The sequence below is a fragment of the Onychostoma macrolepis genome, chromosome 23, assembly GCF_012432095.1.
Source record: "Onychostoma macrolepis isolate SWU-2019 chromosome 23, ASM1243209v1, whole genome shotgun sequence".
In the NCBI taxonomy this organism is placed as follows: domain Eukaryota; kingdom Metazoa; phylum Chordata; class Actinopteri; order Cypriniformes; family Cyprinidae; genus Onychostoma; species Onychostoma macrolepis.
In genome coordinates this window covers 30,321,941-30,339,174 of record NC_081177.1, presented here as the reverse complement: position 1 = coordinate 30,339,174, position 17,234 = coordinate 30,321,941, and positions in this window count along the sequence as shown.

Sequence of the window (17,234 nt, the reverse complement as noted above, 5' to 3'; positions counted from 1 at the left end):
AAATAATGACAGAACGGTTAGTGTCAAGTGAGTTTTTATTTACAATCATTGTAGAAGGTGGGTCAAACATTAAATATGATTGGTTATAAATCATCTATATATTGAAGGAACTTCACACACACACACACACACACACACACGTTACAATATTTCTCTCGGTCATATGTTCAACTAATGTATCAATAATTTTACACACATCCGTGGGTTCATTTCTTGACAACAAGATCACACACACATCGGTTACATAAGTACAAAGACATAAAATGTTACCTATTTTAAGACTTTCTTCAGATTCAGGCATGGTTTTGAGAATGTTTTTAATGGCCATACATGGATCATACCCCTTTACGATGCATTGATTTGTCATAAATTTCACTCATTCGACATACCCCGTATAACAAGTTTCAAGTTCAAGTTTACTTTATTTATATAGCACAGTCATTTGATTTTTTATTTTCATTAAATGTTTATTATTCACATAATAATAATCATTATCATCACCAGTAATCTTATACAATAAATGTGTTATTTCTCTGTTAATTCGTTGTTTGAATAAGAGTTTTGCCAGACAGGTTGTGTTGCAGAGGTTTCCCATGTTAGTCAGAATCCGCAGGTGCACTTTTCTTCCAGCTGTCAACGGCGTCAAAAACAGCCTGTTCACAGGTTTCAGCCACAAGTTTCGTCCTGAGTTCTGCCAATTCGCCCACTATGTACATCTCATCTCTGAGTTCACACAGAACAGCATCGACAACCCCCTGAATCATCTGGAGGTGCGGCGATAAACCAAACAGTTTCAAGGTTCGGGCCAGAATGAACTTTAGATCAGATTTACACACTTTACCCCTCAGTTCTTCAAAACAGCCGAGAAAATAGTACGCTGGAGCCTCATAGAGACACAAATGTTGTGTTTGCGAAGGATGGTCGACCTCACAACCATAGCAATTTTTTTTAAGCTGTCTGTCAACCAGATGTTCCAGAATGATCCCGACAACGGCTTTAATGATTTTATGACCGGTCACGCCGATGCACCCGTCGACCGAATCCAAGACGGAATTGGAGGTTACGGCGTCAGGTGCTGCAGGTTGAGACGGTCTGTACTTTGCCAGGAAAGCGAGGTTATGGCATCCGAGCTCTGTACAAAATTTGTTCAGCCAGGTAATGTTGTCCGTAGACGACCCTGCTGCGGATGCAACCTCGTCGCATACAAAACTAAGAGGTATTGAAGTATTTTCTTGGGTCATGTTGTCAGAGTTAGCGTTTGAAAGTCTATTTCCTCTGAGAGCCCTGTCGCTCTGTATTTAATGATAATAGAATGTAGGCGGAGCTACGTGAACGCCTCTCCGGCTGGCCACGCACCATTTGGGGTGAAACAATTTCACTTTTATGTTGTTGTATCTATCAAATGCCTCACACCATTTAAACAATTTGTCAATCTTCTCAAATATCTCTTCTAACACAGGGACATATTTCCATTGAAACAAGAATTTAATTCTATAGTATTTGAGATGATCCTCTTCAGATATCGGCCTTGCGCGCTCAGGTAGGCCTTCAGTGTGATCGCTACAAAGTATATAAACGTAATCATCAGCGTGCTTGTTAATATGATCCCCCAGCACTCTGTATCTCATTCCTGGCGTAATACTGTTCCACTCCCCTATGAATAGTGGGTCGTCGCAACCGTCTTTTAGATCACGCCAGACATAGTTGTAAAATATACACCAGTCTTTTAGAGCGAAAAACAATTAAGGGTCGTCACACGTGTCGTACGTGAACCTTTCGTCCACGGTATTCAGTCTGACCTCCCTGTTGGTCTTGTCAAAGTTGTAACTGCATACGCGATTACCGGATAAATGAAAATCGTACTTAACATTATCCGAAGGTTCGTGGAGGAAATTGACCAAACACGGTCCGTGTTTCATCTTCCTAGGCGCTAGAGTAAGATCACCGATAGCAACACAACGGTAAGATAAGTCAACTCTATTTTCTTTAACTTGTGACAAAAGCTACCTTTTAATTTGTAATGTTAGACTATACAAGGTTTTGACAAGTATTAACATTCGCTTTTGATGCTTTTTTTGTTTTAGAAGATGGTAAGATAAGTCAACTCTATATTATTTAACTTATGCTATTGTTTTAACTAACGTGTCAGATGCTTTGTTTTAGATGTACAAACACGTTCACCTCTGCTTCTTTTTATTTAACTCGCAACAAACTCTAACTAGTTTTTTTAATTGTTTTAACAACGCTACCACGTCTTGACTTGTAGGAAAAAACAGTCGTTGCTCATTTTACATATATGTTTGATGTTTTTTTTTTATATGTGTGCGTGAAAAACTTTAATAAAAACTCCCCTTTGTCCCGTTTAACACAGTTTCACAATTTAAAGTTTAAAACACATAACAGTCTTCAATGGCCCACACACAAAAACACGTTTCCCAAAACACACATTCTTTAGGATCACTGGACGGTAAAAACAGATGGTCATTTAGATGGGTGGGGGTGTACAAAACAGGTGTCCAGTTTTGGATGGGAGGGAGGTGGAATTTTTATATGGGGCAATAAATCAAATTTTGGACACATAGCACACTATGGTCTCTCTCTACCCATAACCAGGAGAAAAGAGAAGTACAAACAGAAATGGCACCCTCCCCCTACGTTCCCTTAAATAAAACAAAACATAAGAATAAAACTATTAAACCCAGTTAACATAAAACAATGATAATCAAATAGTTTTAAACAACCTCAGTTCTCTTTCTGCTTAAGAATACCACAAAGTCCTGAGTTCACTTACTCAGAATTAAATCAACCAAAATCAAACAACAAATTAGGCTGGACAACCAGGAGGAAGAGTAACCCTGGCAAAAGGAAATCTCTCTCAACTCCTCCATAGATCCACCACTTCTTATATCCACTTCCTGTCCCATCGTCATCCAATCACTGCAGGCATCACCGATTGAACACAGCTGATTGGAATTCCCATCTTGTGACGAGGGGAAAAAAAAAAAAAAAAGAGAAAGCAAACAAAACCACATCCAACACACCTATACAATGACAATAAAGTTGAATCTAATCTAATCTATTCACAATTACAAAACACATTAAATATGTCCTTGGATGTAAAAACAAATACACATCTTTTTCTTGTTTCCCTTCTTCCATGTTTTCAATTCTCTTTATCCACTTTTGAGGTATAGCATTCTTAATTGCATCATATTTGTTTGTTATCTCTTGTCTGCTATAATCCTCCTTTGCCTCCTCCATCACATCCACAATGCATTGCACTGGTAAAAACCCTTCTTTAAATTTGTATAAAACATCTCTGACTTTCGTGACTCCCACATTCCACCATTTATTAAAAAAAATAAAATAAAATAAATAAAAACTCCTTTCCTTGATTTAAAATATTCTCTCTACCTTGCGGCTTAAATGGGTTTTCCTCTCTCCAGGCATCTACACTGACTACGTCTACATGGACATCAGTAATATAATTATTTACCTTATTCTGAATAAGGCAATATTATGATTAAGGTGTTTACATGAGTTACTTTTAGAACAATCCTTTCATATTCCCGTTTTACATGTTATAGTACATAGATCGATTAATGGCATGTGTCATTACGTCACCACACAACGCCATCCGACGTCCCCTCCATAATTTCACACATAAACATATAGTTCGTCTTTGTGATGATGCCATATACAGTTTTGGGCATTTAATTTTTAATTTTATGAAAGCTTCAAGTGCAGTTAATTATTTGTACGTGCATACAGACGACGGTGGTGTTGGAAAATTTGCCGTCAAACGGTTGACCACTCATGTGTGTGTATCCTGTCGCAAAATGTGGCGAAAAGTCCTACACGACGGTAACACTTTGATAAAGGTGTTTACATGTCTGTACTGCACTTCAATAATGCGACTAAAAAAGGAATACTCCACATGTCTTAATTCGATTTGTGTTTACTTCGGTTATGACTTTAGCCGGATTAAGGTCATCAAAAATCTCTGTTTGCATGGTAGACTCTTAATCAGAGTATTGTCTTAATCTTATTAAAATAAGATTTTAGTATTGAAGTCCATGTAAACATAGCCAATGTCCTCACTTTGCATTAATTCATTTAAAAACTTTCATTTAGCAACAAAAAACAAAAAAAAAAACAACAAAAAAAGAAAAGTTCATATGATAAAGATAATGAAAGCAAACCAAAAAATCTAAATCTTTCTTCAAACAATCACTCTCCACCTGCACTCTGCACCAGTACTCTCACTTCCTGATTAGCTCAATTGCGCCCTCAGGTTGGTATGAGCCTTTTTTTTTTCTTCTTCCTTTATTAGGAAATTTCAATCAATAAAATACAATAAAAAATACTGTTTCTCCTATACAGTCTCTACATCACGTCACACATTTACATACACACTTTAGAAAAATCCTTCACTCCCCGGCAACTTCCACATTAAATCTTTTGGTGTAAACAACATAAAATGCATCCAACATATTTTCACTTTTAAAATACACATGCAGTCTTTCTATGTACACTTCTGTTTTCCTTTTAAAAACAGTCCAAACATCCAAAACATTTTTTTTTTCTTTTTTAGCCACAGTTCTTCTCTCCCATATTGCACTTTTCATTAGTATTACACACAGATTAATAAAGGTTTTGTTTTGACACTTTTTTTTCCATCAAAACATCACCACTCTGTTCCATTCCATTTTCATCCCACTCCCCAGTCAAATCTTTAGATTTACATTTCTTAAAAAAAAAAATCCTCCAATTGTTTATAATATAAAAACTGATGTAAAATCCCCTCTTCTTTTTCCTGGTACACTTTACACATCATATATTTCATTTAAAATATGAATTGTTTTATTTAAAATAGTCTCAGTAAAAAACACTTTATGCCTTATAAAATACTCCAAACATTCAAGGATTCAAGTATTTTTTATTGTCATTCCATACACGGGTACATGAAGGAACGAACTTAGTACCGAGGTCCTGATCAAAACACAAAAATAAAACATAACCAATAAAAACACTTACATCTAAGAAGCATCATCCTCAATAAATAATATAGTAAACCATAATCTATAATTATAATATTATTTAAAAACATTAAAACTGTGTTACACATACGGATATCTATGTTATTGCACACAAGGTAGAAGAACAAGAGTTTATCATTCGAACAGCCTCTGGAAAAAAGCTGTTCCTAAGCCCGGATGGAGCGCTTTGTTTCAACTTTGTTTCCACACACCTCCCCCCCAAAGTGCCCTTTTGTCAAGGCATTTCTTTATTTTTATTTTTTATTTTTTTTGTAATTAAACACCCTTTTGTGAAGGCCAGCCCAATCTAACTATTAGTAAAATTAATTAATAATAATTTAGCCGTAAATAAAATTATCCACATGATGACCTTTCACCTGATGATCTCATCCGGGACGATCCCTCACATTTAGACACCTTTGAAATTACCTTAGTAATTTAGGGCACTACCAGGATGCCTTCAATAACATCCGCGGCTGCTGGTAAGTGGAGTTCTCAGCAGAGCGGTGTGCTTGTAAACTTATATTATTGAATTATTATTATTTTATGAGAACGGCGTGAAGAGATCATGCACAGCTGTTGTTTATATTGCTGTGTGTAGCCTGTGGAAGCAAGGTTAGCTGCAGCAAGGGGCTACAATGTTTTTGTTAAATGTTTTCCTAATGACAATTTTATGATTGGTTTATAAAGGCTACTACAAACACCTTTTTCCCATTTTATCACAGACTAATTCAGGAAATATATTTTATATTTTCTATACTAAATGATATGTTAATCAGTACTGCATTTTTCTTATAGTTTATTTATTTATCACCTGGAGATAACTTGAAAAACTCACATAAACCATATATTTTCGCAATCGTGTGTTTATTGTCTTCATGTTTTGTCAGTAAAAACATTTCTGCTTTTTATTCAGCTCAGCTACAGTGATAGCCGTGTGCTTTTGTCCATATTAGGGATTTGCTGCACGCCAAGTTTCTGCGCGAGAGCACCCTCTGGCTTCGAGTATGAATGAAACATGCACGAGACGAGAGTGTTCAGCTCTCCTGATATTCATATCTCCTCATTTTGGATACGAATAAAACGTCAGGTCATGTCTCTTTTAATTTAAACCTAGATTTAAATCTAGAAACGTCTATGTGAAAACACTTGCTCGAGCTCGAATAAAGTGCGGGGGACGAATTTACATTTGATTAAAATTAATATTAAATATTAAAAATGCACCTAACGTAGTTCTACACACAGCAATATAAACAAAGGTGCTTGTTCTCTTTCATTCTTGTTGTAATTGGGAAAAATTTTAAGTGCGTCGAGGTGTCTTGTCTTTTTTATGTTATCTGACTAAAAACTATTCATACTTTGAACTATTATTATTACAGTATTTATTTAAAAAATGTAGAGTGCCTTAAAAATAATGATCACAACACTGGTAAAACAGGCTTATACTGATTTTCTCGTCCTCTGAATTATACTTATCAATCCTGTTTTTATAATCATTATCATTCAAAAAATGAATAAATTCAGAACAGGATTAGAATAGAATTCTATTTTAAATAAGACATGAATATTTATTTCTACAAAAACAACAGTAGTGTTTACAACAGCAAAACCACCATACGCTGTAAACTCAACAACAACAATAATAATAATAATAATAATAATAATAATAATATAATTCCAGAGTAATTAAGAAGTGCAAAAAAAAAAAAAGTCTAACATTTAAACTTAGAATGGTCTTTTATGTTCTGTTTCTTTTTCAACCCTGCATCATGGCATTTTCTGCTGTATCAATACAGAAGCATCCTTCGATACACATATCAGCAAGGAGCACAGCCCTATTAAAAGGCATGTTCCATGTGCCTCTTTTATACTTTGAGCACCTGCCCCTCCAAAGGTCTCTGCACAGCCCTGATATACATTCTTTTTTTAGATCGTTGAATTTTTCCACCCAGTACTTATTTACAATCGGCTCTTTAAAAACACCATCTCTAAAAACACAATAAAACATCGTTACAGTACATCCTTTAAAATCATATAATTGTTCCCCCAGTCTCACATAATTATTCTCCCCTGGTTGCTCTCCTTCCATACTCTCTATTCTTTTTATCCACTCTTTGGGTATTGCATTTTTAATGATTTCATATTTGTTTGTTATTTCTTGTTCACTGTATTCTTCTTTTGCTTCGTCCATCGCATCCACAATATATTGTATCGGTAAAAACCCCTCTTTAAATTCATACAAGACAAGACATCTCTCACTCTTGTTATCCCCACTTCCATCCATTTCTTAAAAAAAATATATATATATTTCTCTTGTTTTAAAATGTTGTTATTTAAGAACAGAGGTTGATTTAAAATGTTTTCTCTCCCTTGTGGACTGTATATAATTTTCGTTAAAAATTTTCCATTTATCTATAAAACTCAGCTAAGCCTTCCGTCATCCAAATTTTCGTTTTCATCCCTAAAATTCCATCCGCCATGTTAAAATTCCCACATTTGTTTAAACAGTATTTCCTAGTCTTTTTCCACTCAGTTTTGCTCCCTTCTTGTAGGTATTTCTTCACTATTTCTACTCTCAACCCATTTTTTTCCTCTGTTCCACATCCATTAAACCTAAGCTCCGCTTCTCTACCGCTCCTAAAATCGTGTTATACACTATTCTTGCTGGTTTCCCCTCCCATAAAAAGTCAAGAAAACATTTCTTCTACCTCTGTTCTGTAAAAATTTTACCTTCTCTCTATATCTGTTAGTAGTTCCTCCCACATTTCATCTCTTACTTTCCTCTCATTTTTCCCCATTAATATTCCTAAAATCTTAATTTGTTCCACTTCCTTGAAGTTAAAACAATCCATTAAAACCACAGCTTTACCAAACCTCATATATACCGTTTTATCCTCATTTATTTTACTTCCAGATCATTTACAAAATTCTTTTACAACATTCATAACTTTTGACGCTATCTTTCCCTTTTACAATTATCGTTGTGTCATCAGCATATTAAAAAACCTTCCCTTCAGCATTGTTTTCTTCAATTTTTATCCGTATTATTTCTTCTTTTTGCTTTATAGCCAATCCCAAAGGTTCTGATACAAGCAAATACAGTAAATCTGAAAGCGGACAACCCTGCCTAATCGATCTTGTGATTTTAAAACAGTCTGTTAAAAACCCATTACATTTTATCCTTGTTAATGCACCCTTATATAAAATCATAATCCATTTGTTAAAATTCTCCCCAAAACCAAAGCTCTTTAAAACCTCCAATAAATACCCGTGTTCCACCCTATCAAAAGCTTTTTCAAAGTCTAGACTAGTGGTGCCTTTACGTGCTAACGGAAATTTTCTGTTTCCCACTTATGAAGTCGTGATTATGAACTTGTCGTATTCAAGTGCTTTAATGTCGGAAAGAATAAAATGTAGCATCCCATTGGTTGACAATCATATAAACATTCACCGCGCTATGCATGCAGTTCTCTGACAATTCTGGAATTTCGATCAAATGCATGCTTATTTAACTGCTTATAAAACATACAATATGCTTCGCATGATCGTTCACATCTAGCCTATAAATACACTACTTTAGCGACAAGACAAAGGGATGTAGTTGTTGTGAGAAAAACATTGACAGCAGCAATAGTTGTTCCCTCCAACATGTTTAAAGTTTATGAATGAAGGAATGACGCATTTATATGGCGCTTTTATTGTGTATTGCAATACACCCAAAGCGCTTTACAATCATGGGGGGTCTCTCCTCAACCAGCACCATGACCCGCCCAACTCGAAAACTCGGGTATCAAAATTATTTAAATGCGACTTGAGAGGCTGTTCACGTCCAATTTCCAATTAGGAAACTCGTATTTACGATAATTCCGATAGCACGTGAAGGCAGCATAATTACATATACATCTTCACGTTCATCCTTCATATACCATATTGTGTCTCCTATTTATATAAAATATCCCCTTCCCATTTCTTTTTATAGTCCATCATCACACTCTCTTTCCAATTTGTTTCTTGCAAAGCGATAACATCTTTACATTTTTCTTTCACTCTTTCAAATTTTCCCATGTCCATCAGTCCCCTTGCTTTTAAAAATTAATTTTTAAATAAATATCTGTTTACACTTTTGACTTCGCCCCTTGTCATTATTTTTTTCCCTTGCATTTTCCACATTTGGTTTTACCTTTAATGTTCTCCTTCTTATTTGTCCTCTCCTCCCTCTGTCTTTTTCCATGTTGTCCATCCTTGTTTCTTCTTTACTGTCCGTTTCTTTGTTTTGATCTTTCATTCCTTGTTCATCTCTCTCCATGTTATCCAGAAAACTTTTAAAACTCCCCAATATTTCTATTTCTGTCTCTTGAGTGTCCTGTTCTGTTGTCTGTTCCTTATCCTTATTATTCTCTTTTTTTCCTTCTCCTTCCTCTCGGTTGCTCGTTCCTCCTTCTGTTTCCTTTTGTTGTGGTTATTATTAAAGTGGTGATGGAGAAATGGAGAAATGTGGAAATGGGAAAATTCTGGCGCTAAGAACAAGGCAAGGAAAGTAATCCTTCTTCCTCTTGTCCTTCATCAAATTCTCCTTCCTCTTCGCTGTTTCCTTCATGCACCTGTCCATCCACCCGATGTTCCATACCTCCTTCCTCTCCCTCCATCCAACACTCACACTTATTTAAAATTTGTTGACACTCTGGGCATCTGACTGCATTGCAATCTCTTGCAAAATGTCCCCTTTCTTCGCACTTGTAGCAGTTGAACTCAGGGCATTCTTTTAGCAGATGTTCCGGGCTCATGCACAGCCTACAGGTCTTCACCTGGTGGCTGTGCCTCACCCTAAAGTACTGCGGCCCTTCTGCTGTTTCCAGCTTAGTTCTGTAGGGCAACGATGCCACCTCCTTGGGGAACCTTACTTTTAGGAATCTCGTTGCATCTTCAAGTCAAGTCAAGTCACCTTTATTTATATAGCGCTTTTAACAATACAGATTGTGTCAAAGCACTTAACAGTATCAAATTGGAGGATAGAGTGTCAGTAATGTATAATGATAAAATTAAACACTCAATTTTCAGTTAAAGGTATTCCATTATTGAATTCAGAGATGACATTGTCTAGCTCAGTTTAGTTTAAATAGTATCAGTGCAATCAAATCGGCGATAATTGCTAGAAATTAAGTGTCCCCAACTGAGCAAGCCAGAGGCGACAGCGGCAATGAACCAAAACTCCCTCTGTGACAGAATGGAGAAAAAAACCTTGGGAGAAACCAGGCTCAGTCGGGGGGCCAGTTCTCCTCTGACCAGACGAAACCCGCAGTTCAAAAGTTTATATTTCTATTTTAATTTTGTTGCAATTTCTAACAATAGTAGTATCATGTAGTTAGGTATTTTATTATATTTTTAGTTATTTTGTTATATTTTTTAGTTTTATTGTATTTAATCGAGGTTTTCGCTGGGGATCTGTCTCTGGGGCTCATCTGGGTATCCTGGTCTCCGCTGACGATCAGGGTTGTAGACATCATCTCTTGGTGCTGATCCACCATCTGATCGCATATGGACTGAGAAACAGAATCTTCAATTTCAGTGCCCGGGTAGCATCGTCTTTTAATTTTTGATATGGGATTAACTCCCCATCCCTCCAATTTTCCAATAATTTATTTATCGTCAAGGTAGACGGGCAGGTGCATAAAGGAAACAACGTAATCTCTATTTTGCATTTTTATCTCACAGTTCACTCCTTTTATTAACAATCCATCAGTCAGTTCCTCGCATGTTTCTTTCTTTTCCATTGTCAGTTCAAATTCCTACTCTCACCTCTTTCACATTCTCCACAGCCTCCTTTAAGTATTTCCTTTCAAAAAACCTTTCCCTCACGTCTTGATCTTTTCTATTTCCAGCTCGTGGTCGTTTATCCAGTCCAGTGTCGTTTGCCGTGTGTGTTCCTCCAGCCAGTCCAGTGTCATTATATAATAATCTGTCCATTGTTTGTAAAAAACAAAACAAAAACAAAAAAGAACCATAACTCTCTGGGGTCAACTATCTCGCCAGTGAGACGAGCAAATTTTTTTCTTATCAGTGCGAAGACACTAAAAATACTCTGTTGATTTTGGTCATACAGATAAGTGTTATACATCAATTGAAACTTTGAAGTGTCTATTTTTTTTAGGGTACACTCAAAATAAAAACAAAATGTTGTGGTTTTGGAAAATAAAGAAAACAAACAGGGTGCGCTCTCTGTCTTCTCCGTCTCCGCGAACTGTTTTTAGAAATGCGTCACTAAAATGAACTGTAACTCAGCAAATACTCAACACACAAACATGGGAGTTATATCTATAGAAAGCTTGAAGTGTCTACTTTTAAAAGTAAGTCATATCGAAAACAAATATACTGTGATAAAGCAATCTGTATGAAACCAACACGATGTTCAGTCTTTCCCGTCTAACTCATTATCTCTGATGCAATCCCGCCCCCTCGCGGCTCGCGCTGTTCATATGTAAATATCCACGTGAGACGTGTGCACATATAAACACCCAATGCAAACAAAGCGTGAGGAGATCGTTCATTGTGGCTACTGTTCGTTTCTGGAAGATTAAAAAGTAAAGGAGTAAAGAACTGAGTAAAGGCAGGATTTCCCTCAAAAGAAGAACAAGATTTCAATCAGTAGAGGAGATCAATCTGACGAGTAAGTAATGTTTCATTTTTGCATTAGTCAACCCTCTGGGGTCGACAAACGCATATATGCGTTTTGAGGCAGATTTTCCTGATAAGGCCGAAATGAGCTTGAATTACTCTGCCATTTTTGATCATACAGATAAGAGCAATACACCATTCGAATCTGTAAGGGGTCTACTTTTATTTGTATACATTCATAATAACAACTAAACTTTGTGCTTTTGAAGAATAAAAGTTTGTGACTGTGACTTTGAGGCAGGTAAGAGTATGAATGTAAGTATAACAGAGAGACACAGTATAATCAAAACATACATAATGAAGGTCAAAGACACATTATTTTGCACACTGATCTAACCACAGAGATGTGAACTGACTTTGAGTCATTCCTGCAACAGATTCTGTCTAACAAGTGAAACAAGTAAATCATACCTGATATTTACGTGTTTTATTTAAGTGTTTCTACTTCTTTCCATGGATTCAAGAAGAAAAAAACATAATCAGTAGAAAAGGAGCTTGTTTTAACATAGAATATCAGTGTAGTTGAACATCTGATGTTGGTACAGTGCTCTCAGAGGAAAACAGTTGGAAGAGACATCAGGATACATCTGGTGCTGGTATCTGATTCAAAATACAAACATCCAAAAAAAAAAAAAAAATTGTGAGCATGTTAATATCAGGAATATCTGTATATATATATAGGTTTTGTAGCCATAGACTCACGCATGCTTTGTACTATCATAAAAAAAGAGAAAGAAATCTTATATCTGAGAAACTAATTATTATTGTTTAGCACGTTATTAAAATCTATTTCTGAACAGAGTAGGCTATTAATAATAAACATGTACTAAACATACTTAGACTCGTAGCATTCATCATGTTACAGTGTGCACTCATATTACTTTTATTGTTTTAATATAGAGCATGAAAACATCATCGCGCCGTAAGAAATTAAAATAGAGTGAATTGCCCCTAATATTAAAAATGTTTTACACGATTTCAAACATTGTAGTCAGGAATTATAGTTTGGGAAAAACCCAACTATGATTTTGTAGTCATATAGTCTAGTATGTATGATTTTATAGTAGCCTATGATATGATTCTGTAGCCACAAACTCAAGCATGCTTTGTACAATAAAAGGATGTACTTTGTACTATAAAAAACAATATTTTATATCTGAGAAACTAATTATTATTGTTTAGCACGCTATTAAAATCTATTTGTGAACAGAGTATTAATAATAAACATGGTCTAAACATTCATCATGTGGTTTGGGAAAAAGCCAACTAACTGTTAGTAAATCTGTTCAAGTTCATGTCACAATAAAACGTTAACTAATGCAAAAAAGAAACATTACTTACTCATCAGATTGATCTCCTCTGCTGGATGAAATTGTGTTCTTCTTTCGAGGGAAATCCTGCTTTTACTCAGCGCGTCTTCCAGAAATGAACAGTAGCCGCGATGAGGATCTCCACTCTTTGTTTGTATTGGGCGTTTATTTACATATGAACAGCGCGAGCCGTGCGGGGGCGGGATCACATTAGAGATAATGAGTCAGACGGAACAGACTGAACATCGTGTTGGTTTCATATGGATTACTTCATTACAGAATGTTTGTTTTCGATAAGACTTGCTTCATTTCAAAGTAGACACTTCAAGCTTTCTATAGATATAACTCCCATGTCTGTGTGCTGAGTATTTGCTGAGTTACAGTTCATTTTAGTGACGCGTTTCTAAAAACAGTTCGCGGAGACGGAGAAGACAGAGAGCGCACCCTGTTTGTTTTCTTTATTCTTTAAAAGCACAAAGTTTAGTTGTTATTATGAGTGTATACAAATAAAAGTAGACCCCTTACAGATTCGAATGGTGTATTGCTCTTATCTGTATGATCAAAAATGACAGAGTAATTCAAGCTCATTTCGGCCTTATCAGGAAAATCTGCCTCAAAACGCGTATACGCATTTGTCGACCCCAGAGGGTGTTTCGGGGCCCCAGAGAAGTTTTGACATGCCCTGACATTTATGCTTTTTTCGGTTGCTTATAAACATTTTAATAGCTAAAGTCTAAAAACACTGTATTCAGCACAAACTGGGCTACAATAATATGTGAGCAGCATGTACGTACGTGATTGTGTTTTTGAGAAAACGACGTTTATGCGTGGTTAGAAAAAAACGAACCTTTTAAAGTAACTGAAATAAGGCTATAAAACACATACAGAACATTTGTTCACAAGACTTTTAAGAACCGGATCTTGTAGCCTAGAATATTTGCTTCAAAATGATCTGAAAATAATCTAACTCACTCATTCAGAGAAAACGATATATTGATTTAAATTTTCTAAGTCACTTTTTGAGTAGTAAGTGTCTATGCGAGAGGGCGTGATCTATCCTGGATAATGCTGTGACTCACAGCTGAGAAGACAAAGACCCGCATAATGAGCTCCATAATGAGCCATTCAGTCAGGTGTGTGACTGAGAGAGAAGATTTACAAGAAAGAATGTGAGGAAAAAAGAAATGTGTATACACATAACTATCACATAAAATAACTTGAGATTCACTTGCGAGTGCAGTTAAACAGTTTATTAGGAACAAACAAACAAATAAACAACAGAGGAGTCAAAATAGCCAAAACAGTGGCAGGAAACTGGAACCCAGGAAAACGGGAGACAGCAGAAACTGCATGAGAAAACACAAAACAGACGTGAGCAACACAATGAACGGACAAAGACAAAGCAAATATGGTGACAATACATACACTACCAGTCAAATTATTTAAACAGTAAGATTTGTAATGTTTTTTTTAATAAGAAGTGTCTTCAGCTCACCAAGCCTGCATTTATTTGATCCAAAGTACAGCAAAAACAGTACATTATATTTATTATAATATATAGGCCTACATATTTTTACTATTCAAAATAAATAAAGCATCGAACATATAACTATCCTCACGTCGTGCAACATTTAAATGCGATGAAAGGTTGCCTATAATATTTCAAAATGTTGTACTCGATTTCACACATTTTATTCTGGAGTTATAGTTTGGAAAAAGTTCACCTATTAATTGCGTTCAACTTTGTCACAACAACACATTATCGAATGCCAATAAGAAACATTACTTACTCTGTATAAAATATCTCCTCCTCCACCGGCTCCAGCTGCGCTTGCGTTCGGTTTGTGAGGTAAACAAAGCTTTTTCCTCACAGCGTGTTCTTCCAAAACTGAAAAGTATCCGAGATGAACGCATTGTTGCTTTGTTTACAGTGGTGTGGAGATTTGTAATAGGGTTTTTCCCAAACTATAATTTCTGACTACAATGTTTGAAAAGGAGTAAAACATTTTGAATATGATAGGCAATTCATTGTATTTAAATTTCTTACGGCGTGATGTTTTCATGCTCTATATAAAACAATGAAAGTAATATGAGTGTACACTGTAACTGTAACGTGGCTGACGAGACGTGAGACAGGCGGATCCATGTGCGAGCTTTTATTGATCAGAGACGTGGTTTAACAGGCAGGGTCGAACATAGGCAGACAGGTATAACATAGGCAATACAAAGAGTTATCTGAAACGGGTGTGGGTCAGGCGACAGCGAACAGTATCAAGAGGGCTAGACAAGAGAGGTAATTCAAAACGTAAGCGATAGTCCAGGCAGGGGAAAACAATCCGAAAACAGGCTAGACAAGGCGAGACTAGGGAAACTAACAGGGCTCTGTAGAGCAGCGATAAATGCATACAATACTCGGCCCTGACGGAAGGAAAGTTCAGGGTTTAAATAAGGCATGTGATCAGTGTGTGCTTTGGATTTGATTAGTGCAATGAGTGATTGGTGACAGCTGTGATCAGTAATGGATGATGGGAATTGGAGTCCGGTGAAATGCAACAGTAGTGTAGTGCAGTGCAAGAGTCCATGTGATGAGCGGGTGACCTCTGGTGATGAGTGAGCTGAAGTGCATGGACAGGATTCGTGACATAGCCCCCCCCCCCAAGGAGCAGCTTCCAGACGCTCCTACAACATCCAGGAGGGTGGTGGAGCGGAGGCGGAACAGGGGGAGGGATGGAGGGCCAGGTCCATGTGGAAATGGAGAGAATGGAGTCTGAGGCAGAGCCGACCGAGCAGGAAGCCGGGGCAGAGTCAACGGAACTGGAGCCCACCAGGGTGGAGCAGAAGACCACCAGAGCCAGACAGCAGATCACCACGGTGGAACAGAAGGAACAGGAGCCCACCAGGGCGGAGCTGACGGAGCAGGAGCCCACCAGGGCGGAGCAGTCGGAGCTGGAGCCCACCAGGGCGGAGCAGAAGACCACCAGAGCCAGACAGCAGACCACCACGGTGGAGCAGAGGACCACCAGAGCGGGGCAGATAGAGCAGGAGTGCACCACGGCGGATCAGGAATCCACAGCAGAGACTGGGACCTAGGGAAGACCGAGACACTAGGAAGAGAAAGAACATGCACAAACACAAGGACTGAGGTAGGGAACATGAAAAAACCATCAATAGGTTCATTGACTAGGACTGGACAGAAAGACAGTTCATAAACAAATGCAGTGGCTGGGACAGGACTGATGGGTAACTCAAAATCTGGGGCATAGACAGAGACAGAAGCAGACAGTTTAGTGACAGAAACGTGCAAGACAGACAGTTCAAGAACAGACTCATTGAGGGTAACTGGACTGACAGACGTTTCGGTGACTGGAACTGGACCGGAAGACAGTTTAAGACTTGACTTATTGACAGTGGCTGGACAGACAGACAGACAGTTCAAAACCAGATTCAGAACAGGACAAGAGTTCACAGACGGCCTCCTTGGCCGTGATAGGACAGGGAAAAGGTTCAGTGTTGGCCTCCTTAGCCGTGACAGGACAGGCAGAGAATTCACAGGCGGCCTCCATAGCCGTGACAGGGCAGGGCAAAAGTTCATTGACGGCCTCCATAGCCATGACAGGGCAGGACGAGAGTTCATTGACGGCCTCCATAGCCATGACAGGGCAGGACGAGAGTTCATTGACGGCCTCCATAGCCGTGACAGGACAGAACGAGAGTTCATTGACCTTGATGATCTGGGTGTGTCAGCCCGGACGTGACGTGACTCTGGAAGGTCAGCGGAGACCTGACCCGACTCTGGACGGACAGCTGTGACGTGCTGCTGTGACTCTGGATGAACAGCTGTGACGTGCTGCTGTGACTCTGGACGAACAGCTGTGACTCTGGACGAGCAGCCGTGATGTGACTTGACTCTGGAAGATCAGCCGTGATGTGACTTGACTCTGGATGATCAGCCGTGACGGGCTGTGACTCTGGAAGATCAGCCGTGATGTGACTTGACTCTGGATGATCAGCCGTGACGGGCTGTGACTCTGGAAGATCAGCCGTGACGGGCTGTGACTCTGGAAGATCAGCCGTGACGGGCTGTGACTCTGGAAGATCAGCAGTGCTGGGCTGTGACTCTGGAAGATCAGCCGTGACGGGCTGTGACTCTGGAGGGTAAGCTGTGATTTGGCTTGATTCGTGAATGGCAGCTGTGATTTGGCTTGACCCGTGA